The sequence below is a fragment of the Aythya ferina genome (genome assembly GCF_964211825.1).
Source record: "Aythya ferina genome assembly, chromosome: Z".
In the NCBI taxonomy this organism is placed as follows: domain Eukaryota; kingdom Metazoa; phylum Chordata; class Aves; order Anseriformes; family Anatidae; genus Aythya; species Aythya ferina.
In genome coordinates this window covers 33,210,127-33,226,267 of record NC_140299.1, presented here as the reverse complement: position 1 = coordinate 33,226,267, position 16,141 = coordinate 33,210,127, and positions in this window count along the sequence as shown.

The following is a 16,141-nucleotide window of genomic DNA, read 5'->3' as shown; positions in this document are numbered from 1 at the left end:
CAGGGTATAGACAATATATTATTTTTTCTATATAAGACTATTTGACCCTGAGACAAATTAATCACATTGAGTTATTGTTTATGATATTTTAACTAAATCTATTTACATTTAAAATGATCAAAACATTTATATAAGAAGAAAATAATTAACAGTAAATCTTGAAGTAGATGAGTTGTCCTGTGTTTTTTTGTTTTTTTTTTTTTTTTTTTTCTGGGATAGAGTTAATTTACCTCCTAGTAGCTGGTATGATGCTGTGTTTTGGATTTAGAATGAGCATAATGATGATACCACACAGATAATTTAGTTGTTGCAAAGCAGTGCTTACAAAGAGACAAGGACTTTTCAGCTTTTCATGTTGTCCTGTTAGTAAAGGGGCTGAGGGTTGTTATAAATGAAGTCTCAACTCAATCTGAATTTAGTAATATTTATAAAAGGAATATTAATAAAAGTTATAAAAGGCAAGTAAACAGCGCTGGGTGCGCAGGGAGTCTATGCTCTACCAACACACACACACGAACATCAAACATTCTAAATATACAGAACATTGCTTTTACATACTAAACCTGAGTATGCCTATACATATGTACAATCAGAAAAGGTAACAAAAAGTCCTTTAAGTTCCATGACTTAACAGTCTCCATTTTCCATTCCTTTTCTTGATTACAAACAAGTCTCCATTTTCCATTCCTTTTGAACAATATGTCTTGCTTTAAGTTGTCAAGCAATTTGGCCTTCAGGCCTTATGTGTCCCATTCTTCCTGGATCGAAGAAAAGCATATCCATCTCCTTTTCAAGGCCAATAGGGCCTGGGTCAAAAGGCACGTCCAGGTCAACAGGGGGCATAACAGCAAAAGCCTTCCATGGCTGTAGCAGCAGAGGGGCCGATGGCACAGCAGTCGGATCAGTAAAGGATCCCGCAGCTCCCTCCCGCAGCAAACCACACCTTTCTGATTGTGGTCCCACAGGGCTCTTTAAGGCCTCAGAGACTGCTCACCAGGTGCCAAGCAATCCCACTGCAACTTTGTCGTTTTTAGTTGCAGAGTCCCACACCTTGACCTTAATTTGGTCCCATATTTCAGGATCATAAACTGTCTGATTGTTAATAAAGGGAATAAGCTGTAAGGTTACCAAGACAGTCTTTGTTCCTAACGATGTATAATTCCCCACAATGTGCAACTGCTTATCAGCGAGGGGCAGTTGTGTGCGCAGGTCAGCTTCTCTCAGCTTGAGCTTCTTCTCAGCTCCAGTGCACCTATTTCCAACAACTTTCTGTACGAGCTTCTGTGAGCAGTTTGCCGAGTTTCGCTGAACCTATCTTCATGAGGCGATCCGTGTCCCTGTTCCTTTCCTGGTCTCTGTTTTGCTAGCCTTTCCTTTTCACTCCTTCTTTCTACTTCTTTATTGATGACAGGACTTCATTAGATCGTAAGAGTCTAATGTTATCTCAACATGGGGCTTTCCGACCCCCATGGCCACACTCCCACATCTCTCCCTTCTTTATTAATATCAACCATTTTCTCGACACGAATTACTACTCCATATATAACAATATGATATGATATATGATATATTAATAATATGTGATGTCATACCATGATATATAAAATATTATTATAAATGTGAAATATCAATTTTACAAAATTATATGCTATGTTATTGATTAATATATTATTTATTATTTATATTTACTATTACTATTTCATTTCTGTTACTATTATTATATCACTCTTCCTTTTCTATCTTATTAAACTGCTTTTATCTCGACCCATGAGCTTTTACTTTTTTTTTTTTTCCAGTTCTCTCTGCAGTCCCATTGTATGTGTGAGGGAGTAAGAGAATGTTTGTGTGCTGCCTAGCTACCCGCCAGGTTAAACAACGTAAGTATGTTAGTAACATATAGATGTTACTAGCACTTCTCTTCTAGAAGGTGTGTGCCAAATGTTGCAGTCTCACAGATGTTGCAGAGAACTCAGACCCATGCCTAACCTAAGATGGTATTACTTTAGTCAGTGACCCACTCCCAAGAGGTGATTTGTGGTTTAACTGGATGAATTTCTGATAGCAAGAAAACCCGACCCTTGACTGCTCCTGCAAAAATCTTCAGTCTGTTGCATGCACAGTCTCGGAGTCCTGCCTGTTCATTGGCAGCCCTCTAGGAAATGTCTGTATGACTCATTGCTACCCAGTGCTACTACAGCATGATGCAGCAACTCCTCTCCCCACAGTAGTGAAAATCTCCAACACAATCTCTGGTATGACCTTCCTTTAATTTAGCTGTGTCTCCACAGCCTGGATTTATTGCATGCCAGCTGCCTCCCAGATTTTATTCTTCCTTAACTAAAGGAGTTAAAAGCTGGTTAGCAAGAGATTGCATCCACTGACAGTTTAGCACAGTGTTTTGTGGTTTGTAAGGAGCAGCTAATGAATGAAGATCTTACACCTCTCCTCTCATCTTCATTCAAATAAACTGAGGTACTTACAACATTGCCAATACAGCTGCTATGCAGTTTAACACACGGATAAGAGCATTTTGCAACTCTTTACATGGCCTTTTCAGTCATCCTGACTAAAACAAATTCATTCACTAGCATTAGTATTTTTTTGTCTTACACTTGGATTTTTGCTCAAAATATTCAAAATCAAAACCAAGATGAAGCAAGCACTGATTAGTTTGGCAGGAACTCTAGATAAGATGCTATTTTTTTTTGTTGTTTTATTGTTTTTGTTTTTTAAGTCATATTTTATTTTTAGGTTAATGAAAATAAATAATGTTTATTTTTAAAAGAACAACAACAACAACAACAACAACAAAAACAGTTAAAAATGAAATTCAGTTAAATACATGTATATCCAGCAACCATGTTTCCCATGTAAAATACTTATATACATATTCTATTACATTTATACACTCACACTTGTAATTATACAAACATAATCATAGAATGGTTTAGGTTGGAAAGAACTTTAAAGATCACCCATTTCTAATCCCCCTGCCATGGGCAGGGACACTTCCCACTCACCTAGGTTGCTTAAAGCCCCATCCAACCTGGCCTTGAGCACCACCAGGAATGGGGCATCCACAGCTTCTCTAGGTAACATGTTCCAGAGCCTTACCAGCCTTCTTCTGAATACCTAATCTAATCTAATACCTACTTTTTTTTTTTTTTTTTTTTTTTTTTTTTTTTTTTTAATGCCATTAGCCCTTGTCCTATAACACTATAACACTCCCTGATAAAGAGTCCCTCCTCAACTTTCCTGTAGACCCCCTTTAGGTACTGGAAACCTGTGTATGAGGTCTCTCTGGAGATTTCTCCATGCCGAACAACCCCAACTCTCAAGCTGTCTTCACAGGAGAGGTGCTCCAGCCCTCTGATCATCCTCATGGCTTTCTTTTGGATTTGTTCTAATACACCCACATCCTTCTTGTGCTGGGGGCCCCAGAGAAGAATGCAGTACTCCAGATGGAGTCTGCCAAGAGTAGAGCAGAGAGGGAAAATCACCTTCCTCAAAATGCTGGTCATGTTTCCTTTGATGCAGCCCAGGATACAGTTGTCTTTCTAGGCTACAAGCACACATTGACATCTCATTTTGAGCTTCTCATCAATCAATTACCTAAGTCCTTCTCTGCAGGTCTGCTTTCAATCCGTTCTCCACCCAGCCTGTACCTGTACTTGGAATTGCTCTGACATGGGTGCAGGACCTTGCATTTGGCCTTGTTGAACTTCATAAGGTTCTCACAGGCCCACCTCTCAAGCCTGTTGAGGTCCTTCTGGATGTCATCTCTTACCTCCAGAGTGTTGACTGCACCACACAGCTTGATGTCATTGGCAAACTTGCTGAGCATACACTCAATCTCACTGTCCATGTAAACAATAAAAATGTGAAACAGTGCTGGTCCCAATGCCAGCCTCTGAGGAACAGCACTCATCATTGATCTCCACTTGGATATTAAGCCATTGACTGCAACTTTTTAAGTGGGACCATCCAGACAATTCGTTGCACGTAAAATTGTCCATCTGTCAAATCTATATCTCTCTAATTTAGAGACGGGGATGTCATCTGGGACAATGTCAAATGTTTTGCAAAAGTCCAGATTGATGATGTTAGTTGCTCTTCCCCTTTTCACCAATACTGTAACCCCATTGTAGAAGGCGACCAGATTTTCCAGGCATGATCTGCCCTTAATGAAACTGTATTGGCTGTCACAAATCACCTCCTTATTTTACATGTGCTGCAACATATTTTCTAGGAAGATCTGCTCCATAACATTGCTGTGAACAAAGTTGAGACTGACTGGCTTGTAGTTCCCTGGGTCTTATTTTTCCTTTTTTTTTTTTTTTTTTTTCTGAATGGGATGTTATGCTTCCCTTTTTCTATTCACTGGGAACTTCACTACACTGCCATTACTTCTTAAATGCAATGGATAGTGGCTTTGCAAATACATCTGCAATTTCCCTCAGGACCTACAGATGCATCTCATCAGGTCCCATGGACTTGTGCCACTTCAGGTTCCTTAGCTGGTCTTGAACCTGATATTCTGCTAGAGTGGGCAGCTCTTCTTTCTCCCAGTCCCTGCCTTTTTTATCCCTGCCTGGGAGAAAGATCCCCTTTCTCCCAGCCTTCTGGGGCTTAGTCTATGTGACTACAGATCTTTACGGTGAATAATTATCCAATTTTCTGCAGCCTCTCTTCTCTCCAGGGCTTTGTTCTGTGGTACCAAGCAGATTCCTGAAGAGGATAGGTCTGGTCTTCCAAAGTCTAGGGTAGCGAGCTTGCTGTGCTGCCTCCTTGCTGCCCTTGGAATCCTAATCTGCACCATTTCATGGTCTCTGCAGCCAAAGCTGTCCTTGAACTTCACATTCCTCACCTCTCATTGTAGGTCATAATGAAGTCCAGAATAACACCTCTCCTCATTGGCTCTTCTATCATTTGGAGAAGAAAGTTACCATCAATGCCTTCCAAGAACCTAATAACTTCTCTTGTGCAAATAAATATATATAAATACACAGATGTATTTCTTAGGGATAATCTTGAGAAGAAAAATCTTGATTTCATATTATGTTTTCAAAATATTGAAATCTTTCAAATTTTTGAACACTAGTAATTTGGAGATTTCATTTCAGATCAGACAAAATATCTAAGTATTTTTAAGTCAGCCCAGAGGTAATCAAGACCTGTGCAAACTAAGATTTTCTGTGTTGACATACAAGTCCTTTAAGATGTTCTACTCCATTCTAGCATTCAAAATCAGTAATAAAAACACCCATAGCTCATAGGTTGATTAAAATTCAAATATGTATATTCTCAATTGCATTTATCATTTTTCTGTGGGAGTGTCACTTTTGTTTTTCATTTATGTTGTGTTTTTTTTTTTTAATCCTGCTCATAAAACAACTGTATAACTCATTAATGTCTGAACTACTTTATCTCATGAGTTATACAGTTGCTTATGAATTTATCTCAGTTTGATTGAAAATCTATATTTGTGGCTTATTTAACCTCCCTGTTAAGTAATACATAATTACTAAAAGCTTAGAAAGCAGCTGTAAGACTTAAGAGCATCAATTTGTTTCAATCTACAGGAGGCTACATCTTCATTAATGTTGCAGTCTATCAAGGGTTAAATGTAAATGAATGAAAATTATGACAACTATATTCTATATTGGTACTTTTTTTTTTTTTTTTTTTTTAATCTGGCATCACTATAGTTATTGGTTGTTTAGTAAGTAAAATTCTAGGGAGGTTATCAAATAGACAATCCAAACATGTCTGAATAATAGTTAATTTTCTAAAGAAGTGAATATCTAATCAACTAGCTTTCTCTAACTCATACCTAAGTCATCCATGACATTCTCAAAATAAATCATACCCAGTATACAAATGTAAAAGAAACAATTTACAAGGGAAGCTAGTAATCTCAGAGAGTTTCCTATTGCATTTGTAATTACCTCTCATGTGATTTTAATGCAAGAAAACTTCCATTGATTTCAGCTTTATTTCAAGAAATTTTGCTGACAAAAGGAGTGAAACGGTCAGTGATAATATTGTTTTTCTAAGCTAAGACACACTATCAAGATTTATTTATTTTTTTCTTTAAAGAACATATTTTCTTGTAAATTCTGTCAAAGGAACCCTTCTCTGTTGTAGACATTAGACCTACATTATATACCACACTGAATTCAAATCCTTATTTCACATGTTGATATTACATTTTGTGACAATGTATACTCTGAGATATGTTTGCTCTTTTATAGCATGATCGACCTCAATCCTCATGACAAAACATTAAATTATTGCATGTCAGCTAGTATTTAAGGTCAGTTTCAACAGGGCTTTGAGCAACTTGGTCTAGTGGAAGGTGTCCCTGCCCATGGCAAGAGGAAAGCTCTCAAATTGTGAAAATTTTGCAAACACACTTGCAGTCGTATGTGACAAAAATGCATTACTTTTGTGCATTTCACAGCAAAACCCAGACAGACATTGGAGGTTGGCTATTGAAATAGTATGCTAGCCTAAGCAATAGAAACAGTTATCAGTACAGTACTCTAGCAATACATAAAATGTTTAGAAATATATTGAGTCTCAGTGTACTTGAGAATCAAATGAAGACGTGATGGTCAAGGCAGGCAAGCAACTGATCCAGGGTGATATGGACAAGAGAGATCTTATAACTGGTGAAACAGGAATAAAGTTAGGTCATCTGAAGAGCATGTATACAAATAAAGAAGGTGGACAGGACAGAAATATCAAGTAAGCTCATACATTTGCTGGGAGATGAGCATAACTGGGTATCCATTTACTGCACCTATAGGCTACTAATGCATGCAGCATGGGAAACACACAGGAGAAATTAGAAATCTGCATGAAGTTATGGAGCTAAGATATCATTGGGATCATGAAGTCAGCATGGAATACCTCGTGATTGGAGTGTTGGCATGGACAGATACAGGCTCTTAAGGAAGGATAGAACTGAAATGGTGACTTCTTCAACTAGTGACAGGTGACAGCTGAAGGGATATATTGCACTTCAGGGAACAGGCAATGAGACAGCTGAGAGCTTGTGGGTCAGGATTAGTGGGCAGTCCAAAGTAGGTGATATGATATCGTTGTGGGGGTCTGCTTCAGATCACCTTGATAGAGAAGAATAAGCAGATGAGACCTTCAGGAGCCAGAATAAGCATCACTTTCACAGGTTGTTGTTCTCACGGAGAACATGAAGTCACCCTGGTATCTGTTGAAGGAACAACAAAGCAGGGCATAAGCAATCCAGAAGGTTTCTGGAGTGCTTTGGTGTCAGTTTTGTGACACAGGTGTCTGAAAAGCCAGTGAGTGGAGGTGTTCTTCAGGACCTGATACACTGGCTGGGGATGTACAGGCTAAGGGTAACCATGAGATAGTGGATTTGGGGACCTCAAGGAGGGAACTGGTTTAAAAATTGGTAATGGAGGATCAGGTTAGAGAATATATATATATATAAACTGAATAGACAAAAGTCCTTGCACTTGATGAGATGCGCTCACTAGTGCTGAGTGAACTGGGTGATATTATTGAAAAGCCCCTCTTGGTTATCTTTGAAAGGTCATGCTGATGAAACAGGGTTCCTGAGGGCTGAAAGAAATAGGGCTCTTGAGGGCTGAAAGAAATCAAATGTTACAGTCATCTCCAAGAAGACCAAGAATGAGGATCTAGGTTAACTGAAGGCTCTGAGTGCTTGGAAAGGTCATGGACCTAATAAACCTGGACATTCTTTCCAAATATATTGAGAATACGAAGGTGATTGGGAGTAGTCACCATGGATGTATGAAGGTGAAATCTTGCCCCACCAATGCAATAGCCTTCCATGATGATGTGACTAGTATGAAGAATGAAGGGAGAGCAGTGGATGTTGCTTATGTCAACTTTAGCAATGCCTGTAACACTGTTTCCCATAATACCCTTGTAGGCAAACTGACAAAATATGGTCTAAGTAAGTGGAAAGTCAGCTGAAAAAAGGAATAGCTGAAGAGCCTTGCTGAAGATGGTGTGGTCCATGGCATTTATGATCTGTTCATCTGGACTCCAGTCACTAACAGTGTATCCCAGATATTAACACTGAGTCTAATACTGTTTAACAGCGTCATTAAAGTTTGGGATGGTAAGGTGGAGTGTATCCTCAGCAAGTCTGCAGATAATGTGAAAGTGGGAGGAGAGACTGATAACACCAGATGGGTGGGCTGACAGGAATGTCAAGCAGTTCAGTGAAGGTAAGTGTAAAGTCCTGTACCTGTGAAAGAGTAAGTTCATGCATTAGCACAGGCTGGCTGCTGACCAGCTGGAAAGCCTACTTTACACAAAAGGTTCTGAGGGTCCTTGTGGACACCAAGTGAAACATAAACAGCAATGCGCCCTTTGTTACAAAGTACACATTAGGAGAAATATTGGAAGCAGGTTCATGGAAGTGATCCTTCCCCTCTCCTCAGCACTAGTGGGGTCACACCTGGAGTGCTATGTCCAATTCTGGACTTCTCAGTACAGAAGAAGCATGGAGATATTGCAGGGAGTCTAGGGAAGGACAAAAAATTTTAAGAGGTTGGTTCATGTATTAGGAGAGGCTAGGAGCACTGACAATGTTTATTAAGAAGAAAAGGTTCATGGGATCTTCTCTGCATGTATAAATACTTGATGAAAGGAAAAAAAGGAGACAAAACTTGACACTTGATGGTGTCCAGTGTTAGAAAATAAAGGCAATACTCACAAACTGAAATACAAATATATATATTTATATATATATACATATATATATATATTTAATGGAGAAATTTAATTTATTTATTTTCTCAGAGAAGCTGAGAAATTTTCATGTGTGGAGATACTTAAACCTGCCAGAAGATGGCCCTGAGGAACACAGCTCCATGCATGATTGGGACCGGAAGATCTCCAGAGGTTCTGACCAGCTTCAGCCACTTTGCGATACTGCAGTGCTTACCAACAAGTGTTGGTAAGGCAGACGAGAAAGACTCAAATACTTCCGTAAAACACATCTATTAGGGTTCAGGCATGTTACTTTGGTGGAACATGTTCTTATAACTGTGCAAGCAGGTATGTAATCATAGGACAATGTTGAAGTTTTATATATTAGGAGGGTTCCGTGGTAGCAAATATGAAGAACTGAACAAAAAACTCTAATTGAACAGTATCAAACAAAAATGTTATTAAAAGGCCTTTGTATCTTTTAATTTACCTCAGATTATACTATTTATTTTGAGGAACTAGGTTTGAAGTTGATGTATTTTTTTTAATTTATTTATTATTTTTTTTTTGGTGTATAGTATAATGAAGTTACACAATATTGAAATTTTATAATGAATTTATTTTATATATTTTATATATATATATTTATATATTTATATATTTTTATTTATATATATTTATTTTATATTTTATAATGAATTTATTATAATGAAGTTACACAATTTTGAAATTTTGTTATTCTATTTTCTTCACATTTTTTTAAATCTTATTTTTATTTTTCTCTTTTGCCTCTTTTGTTTTTAACTTATTGTATTTATGCATGGAATTCCACACATGTGTGCACATGCACACACACACATACAATAAAATAATTATAAAAATACTAAGTCACCCTTTTGAGGTATTCATCAAGAGCTCAGTTTAAGCACTTATTCAATGTCTGAAGGGCCTATTCTATTTAAAATGGAGAAAGATCTAAATGATATCATATTACTTGCAAAATATTGATAAAAGTTGAACTAGTCCAGAAGAGACATAATATGTAATGACTACTCAGTCAGTACTCTCCAAAGAAAAAATAGGACAGAAGCTCAGTTAGGAGTGGGACACAGTAACCTAGCCAAGGATGGATTGACTCAAAGCCCAGGAGCTGCTACAGTCACTGTTTTGCTATAACTCTTCAGAAGAGTATTGCTATAGTATAGTATTGCTATGTATTGCTATAGCTCTTCAGAAAGGAAGGCCGTTACATTACACGGCAACAAGAGCAGGAAGGAAATAGACAGAAACTATCCAAAGGAGCAGTGTTGTGTGTATTACCACTCAATGCTTGTGGGTAAGTCTTGTTTCTTTCAGTCCTCATTAACAACCCCGTTAGCAACAAATTATTTTAATTATTTGTTTAAAGAAATGTTACTAGATCTTAACTGTAAATATTCAAAAGTATCTTGAAAACAAGAAACATTTTCATTGCTACTGAATAACTTTTATTACACGTGTATAACATTAGTACTTTAACTTTCTGCACATAAAAATCTATATGTGCAAATATATTTACCTTTCCAAATGAAAAGTTATAATAGAAAAAAATTTGGGTAATTATGAAGAATGGTAAATCACTTTGAATTCCTCTGAAGAGTGAGTGCCTGAATGTCTAAAATAATTACATATTCTTAGCCATAAAAATATTTTTATTTCCTCCACATGGGCCTGCACTATTCTAGTATGTGTTTTTGTGACTATTTTGCTCCAATATTTCCATAGGCTTTTATTCCACAATGTCCTTTCAAAGAAGCATACAAGTGCCTGTTTGCTATTCCACTTCACAGTCTCAATGGAATGGTTCACAGGAGACTTCAGTTTTAAGTTGCAGATGGCCTGCAAATACTAGAAACAGTGAGCAAAAGTCAAAGAGCCAGTAAAACAGAACACTTTTCCACCTTTATATTGGCACAAATTTGAAACAGATGTGATCATGATCTTAGGAAAACTGACCCTGTAATATATGTTTATGACTGCAAGGACACATCCTGAGCATGTGTGCAGCTGTTTTGTAACCTACTTTTTCAGACAAACATTTCAAAGATGAAGAATTCTAAAGGGTGGATCAGTAAAAATAAATAATAAATAAATAATATCAGCAAAACTAAATAATTGCTATTAGAAGGAACCAACTTATTTGTATTCCTTGTATATAGAATTAGTTTTAAAAGTCATTATTTTCTTTTTCTTTAATGCAAATGTCACATAAAACATGGGAAGATAGCACCATGTGACTAGAAAGTGAGAGTCACACTTCTGAACTGCCATTCTGTGACAGTTATCAAAAGATTCTTTCTTGTTCTAAAGACCACTCATTTTTGAATTATATGGCTTGATGTTCAGCACTTTAAATTTCACCTTTTTTTACTTATATGTGAGAATAATACAGAACAGAGTTCTTCTGAATTCTGAGATCTACAAATGAGCTTGTTTTTCTCTAAAGATAGTTGTGAGTGAGAACTGTAAAAGACAGAAAGAGAAAACAACAAAACAACACAAAACCTAAGGATATTTAATTCTAGGTTATATTTAAAGGAGGCAGACCCTGCTTTTCCATATTAACTAATGTTTCATACTGTAAAGACTGTTATGATCGTTATGGTTTCAATAGATTTTTTTTTTTTTTTTTGAAAGCTGTAACACAGAGTGATATATAGCTGTTCTTTCTTGTTCTGGTTAAAGATATTCTGTTTTTCAGAAAATAATGATTAAATACAGGATAAGTTCATGTTCCTTAGGAAAGAAATACATTGTCTCAACTCAGAATCACTGGATATGATAAATATTTGTAGCAATATATATCGTAATTATAAATATATATAGAAATATATGAAGATTTATTGTCTTAAAATAGGAAAAACATGTTCGTACTCTACAGTGTAGTAACAACCTAAAGCATCTGGAATATATATAAAAAAGACACAAATCCATTGAACTTGCTAATTATGAAGTAGTTTTAGATAGAGGTAGAGATTTTGAGGGTATCATGAGTATTTTCTTATTTCTTTCATGTAAATAAGTAAATAAATTACACCACAATAATATAGTCATGACTTTATTATGTAGTCATTACATTAATCACATCATTGTCTGATTAACAAATGCTGTGGCTGTAACGCTAACCTGACTATGATTGATTGATTGATTGATTGATTTTTGAATAATACACAATATCTATCTAACTTATATCAGGTGCTGTTTTTATCCTAGTCTGCATTCTTCTAGCAATAAGAAAATAAGGAAGGTTTTTCTAACTCATAATAAATGAATTTTTCTGATGCATGTTAATTCATAGACTAGAGGCATAAGGGATACATTACAATGATTTTTGTACTTTTTAAAAATAAGCTGATACATATGACAATGGCAATTCAGACACAGAGTTTCAAAAGTCAATTAAAAAAAAAAGTTACAACCTACTGAGAAAGAAATAATTTTTTGTTCTTTACTTTAAGATTCCAAATAACTGCAGACATCTCACTGTGATGCATATAAAGGTGTTCATCAGGGTCTGATCTATGTTAAGTGATGTAAGATCTTTACTTTCCATGCAAAACACTAATTTCTCTATTTCTTAGATTATTTCTAATGTCTATCTTCTAATAATGCAGTTCACAAAAGCACTATACACAAAGATATGCTTGCATTTAACTAAAATATTTACACAATAAAAATATACTTGCATATAACCCATTATATGTAAAGCCATGGTTTGACATCACTGGAAAAAGGAACATTCTGGTGGTGTTACTGGTAGGGGGGAAAAAAATAAAAAAAGCCATTGTTTTCATTATATTATCACTACTAATCATCTTATGAGAATCGTAGTATCATAATGAGAATTAAACTTTGTATTATGCATTATGTATTATGCTAATGGAATGTAACAATGTATGTTGCACAAGGAAAAGTAAATAGGTTATGTTTCATATGTCAACTGTGACCTTTACTACATGTCTGTTATCAGATAGTTAACAGCCTCCTCCTCCCTCCTCCCCCCCCACCCGTCCCCTTTTCTTAATTTTTTTTTATTTTTTTTTATATATATATTTTTTTTGTTCTGTCTTCCATGGCACAAACTATATCAGTTTTGTACACCATGCTGGTGCTTCTTATTTATGACTTCAATTTTTAATGACCAGCGTTCTAGTTGCAAAAGTTATATTAATGTTATAAGCAAAAGGTATTTCTCAGAAAAAGATACTGTATCACTTTCTCTGGATTCACTTAAACATCTGACCTTCTTTGTTCTTTGGTCTGGAGTATTCTGTAGCTCTAGATCAGCCCATGAGTAAGCAAGAGCTTCCGTACAGCTTGAGCTTTTTGAAGTTGTTCTGAGAAACCTAGGTGTAATGCTTCTGTCATCTTTGTTCCTTTCATTGGGTTAGCTTGCTCCAACACTGCAAATTATATTACTTCCCTGAAATACTGACTCAGCAAACTTGTAGGCTAAACCTTTACATATACTTATACACCTTCCCATAAGATCTGTGTTTGGACACGTAGGAACATGTAGCCCCAGGCAAAATTGAATCTTGAGCTTAAAAATAAATAAATAATGTTTTTTTCCAACTACAGTGTTCATTGTTTAATCATTCTTGGGACCACTGAGGTACATAAATGAAAAAAAAAAAAAAAAAAAAAGCAAAACAAAACCAAAACAAAAAACAGCAACAAAAACCTGTGTCTTTCTAATTATGTGAGTTCCCTGTTTTAAATTGTAATTATAATGTAATTTTATAATGTAGGTCCTCCTTGTTTAATTTACATTAGAATATGATATAACAACATAATGCTTTTGCATTGTGTTAGCTTATAAATAATAACAGAGGCAATTTGAATAATTTTCTTCCTGCAGTCAATGGGGTTCTACTCATTTTTAATAATACAATCAATTAAATGAGAAGGTTTTATAATAACTATTTGTGAAGTGTTCTTAAACTATGTTTGAAACTGACTACACAATATATAGTGTTCATGCTGTTTCTTCTCTAAGGTCACCTTAGCTGCATCTTGAACAAAAAGGAACTTTGAGCTAATGAGCATCTGAGAGATTGTCCTTGTTTCCTCAATTTTTACTTTTATCCACCAGTCAGCCATGTATGGATCCCTCCAGGTATCTTTCTGAAATCTTTCAGTAAAATAAATGACTCACATGATTTCACATGAACTAGCAGTTCCCTTGAACTGTTTATACATCTCAAGGAGTTTTAATAATCTGTCTTGGGAAAACTGTAATTGTTTTTTAACATATCAGAATGAAGTTAACATTTATGCTTTCATTTAATATGATGCATTTAATTTCCAATCTTTTTATTCTAATCTGAATAACTAGGACAAAATATAAATGACTATTTTCACTTTTGTGCTTGATGAAACAGTCAACAGTCATCTTAGAGCCTTGAAGTTATATTTAGCTTGATTTTTTGCCTTGTATTGCCTACTGCCTCCTTTTCTAATTTCTTTACCTTATGCATACCATCCATCGTCAAATGGAAAACGTATAATTACATGTGTTTTCTCTATGTATAGATCCATGTCTAGTAAACCAATCTGAGGAAGCATCAGCAAAAATAAAAGGGAAATTATGTTTTTACAAGAGAGTCAAGGAGTATCAGGACATAGATTGTAAACTTTGAGAAGAATGTACTGACTCTAATCTAATCTGACTCTAACATGAAGACCATAGTCATAACTAGCTACTGTTCAGCTAAATTTTCAATGCAAGAAACTAATGAAAACTAATGAACTAATGTAAACCAAAATTTTTAGACAGGAATAACCTAGAGAATATTTTTGTCACATTACTGTCATCATCATTTATTATTCATAATCTCTTTTTCTCTGATATCTCTTATTATTGTGTTAAACAAACACACACAGAGGAAAAAGAAAATCATATTTTGTGCAGAACTGTGTCATTTTCAATGATATGTAAGTGGAGAGAAGAGAAGGTGAACCTGAGTCATTAAGTTTGCAACCTAAGGGTCATTTCTGAATTCCTCTTTTCTCTTATCGATTTAAAGTATTCTTTCCAAATCCAGTTGCTTCCTTTGTTACAACAGCATGTGATGATAGAAAAAGCAAAACATAAAAATTGAGTGGATAAAGAAGCAGATTTATTCAAGAGCAAAAATTTAAGTAGAAATATTATAGAAATAAGAAAAAATAGAAAAATCTTACATTTTGCAGAGAAAGTAATGTGACAAAAACATAACAACAAACACGATTGACTTAAAGTTCACTTTACAGAACTAAAGTAGCAGAAGTGTTGTAATTGTGGTGTTTTAGACATTCAAGGAAGGAAAAGTTAGGGGACAGAAGAGGATGATTTCAGTACTTCAGATGCTAACCACATAAAATTTACATTGGTTGTTTGTTTGTTTCAGAAGTTTGCAGTAGCAAATAAAAAGTGAGGAAAAAAAAAAAAAAAAAAAAGTTGAGGTGGAGAAAAATTAGAGTTACCATGAGCTGGTAAAGTCTTGGATATGAGGGATAAAGTGCAGAGAAGATGACAACCATGGGAAGATTTGAAACTGTCATGTGAAAGGATATGTATTTTTCTGAGATTGTTGCATCTAGTCTAATTGAGAATGAACAAGACAGAACTTGTGCCCATAGTTCAAGAATATGTGTAAAGTCTTCATGGACTCCACAGTATTTTACTCAGGGCAGGTGTTGACTTTTTCTCTCTGGTGACCATCAGTAGGACCTGAAGGGAACAGCACAGAGCTGATAGTTCTTATGAAACCACATGAGTCATTTATTTTACTGAAAGACTTCAGAAAAATATCTGAAAGAATTCACATGTAGGTTGGAAGAGACCTACAAAGATCCCAGTCCAACTGCCTCGCAACTTCAGGGCTAACCAAAAGTTAAAGAATATATCTAAGGGCATTATTCAAATGCCTCTGCCACTGACAGACATGGAGCAATAACAACCTCACTAGGAAGCCTATTGCAGTACTTGACCACTCTTGGGATAGAGCCTAATATCTTGTTTGAACCTCCCCTAGATATGGAAAATATATTATCTCTAATTGCTGAGGTGATTGGCTCTGGGGAAAACGTGTTCTGCAGAAGAGAAAGGGATCGTGTGTGCGAGGGTTTTCCTGCATCAAGGCAACTCGAGACAGCCAGAAGCTCTTGTGAGAGTGGCTGACAAGGTTTGGGCAGAGCTGAAAGCAGTGGCCATTCTCTCCCCTCACATACAAAGGTAGCCCCCAGGGATCATGAGCAACCAGGGTAGGGAAACAGGGTGTGGTGCATGTGGCACGGCAGTTCACATGGGCAGGGCATGTAGCAGGGTGGGAAGTAGCCACTCTTTGCTGAAGTGCCGAGGAGCAGGTTGATACTGAAGAAAAAATGG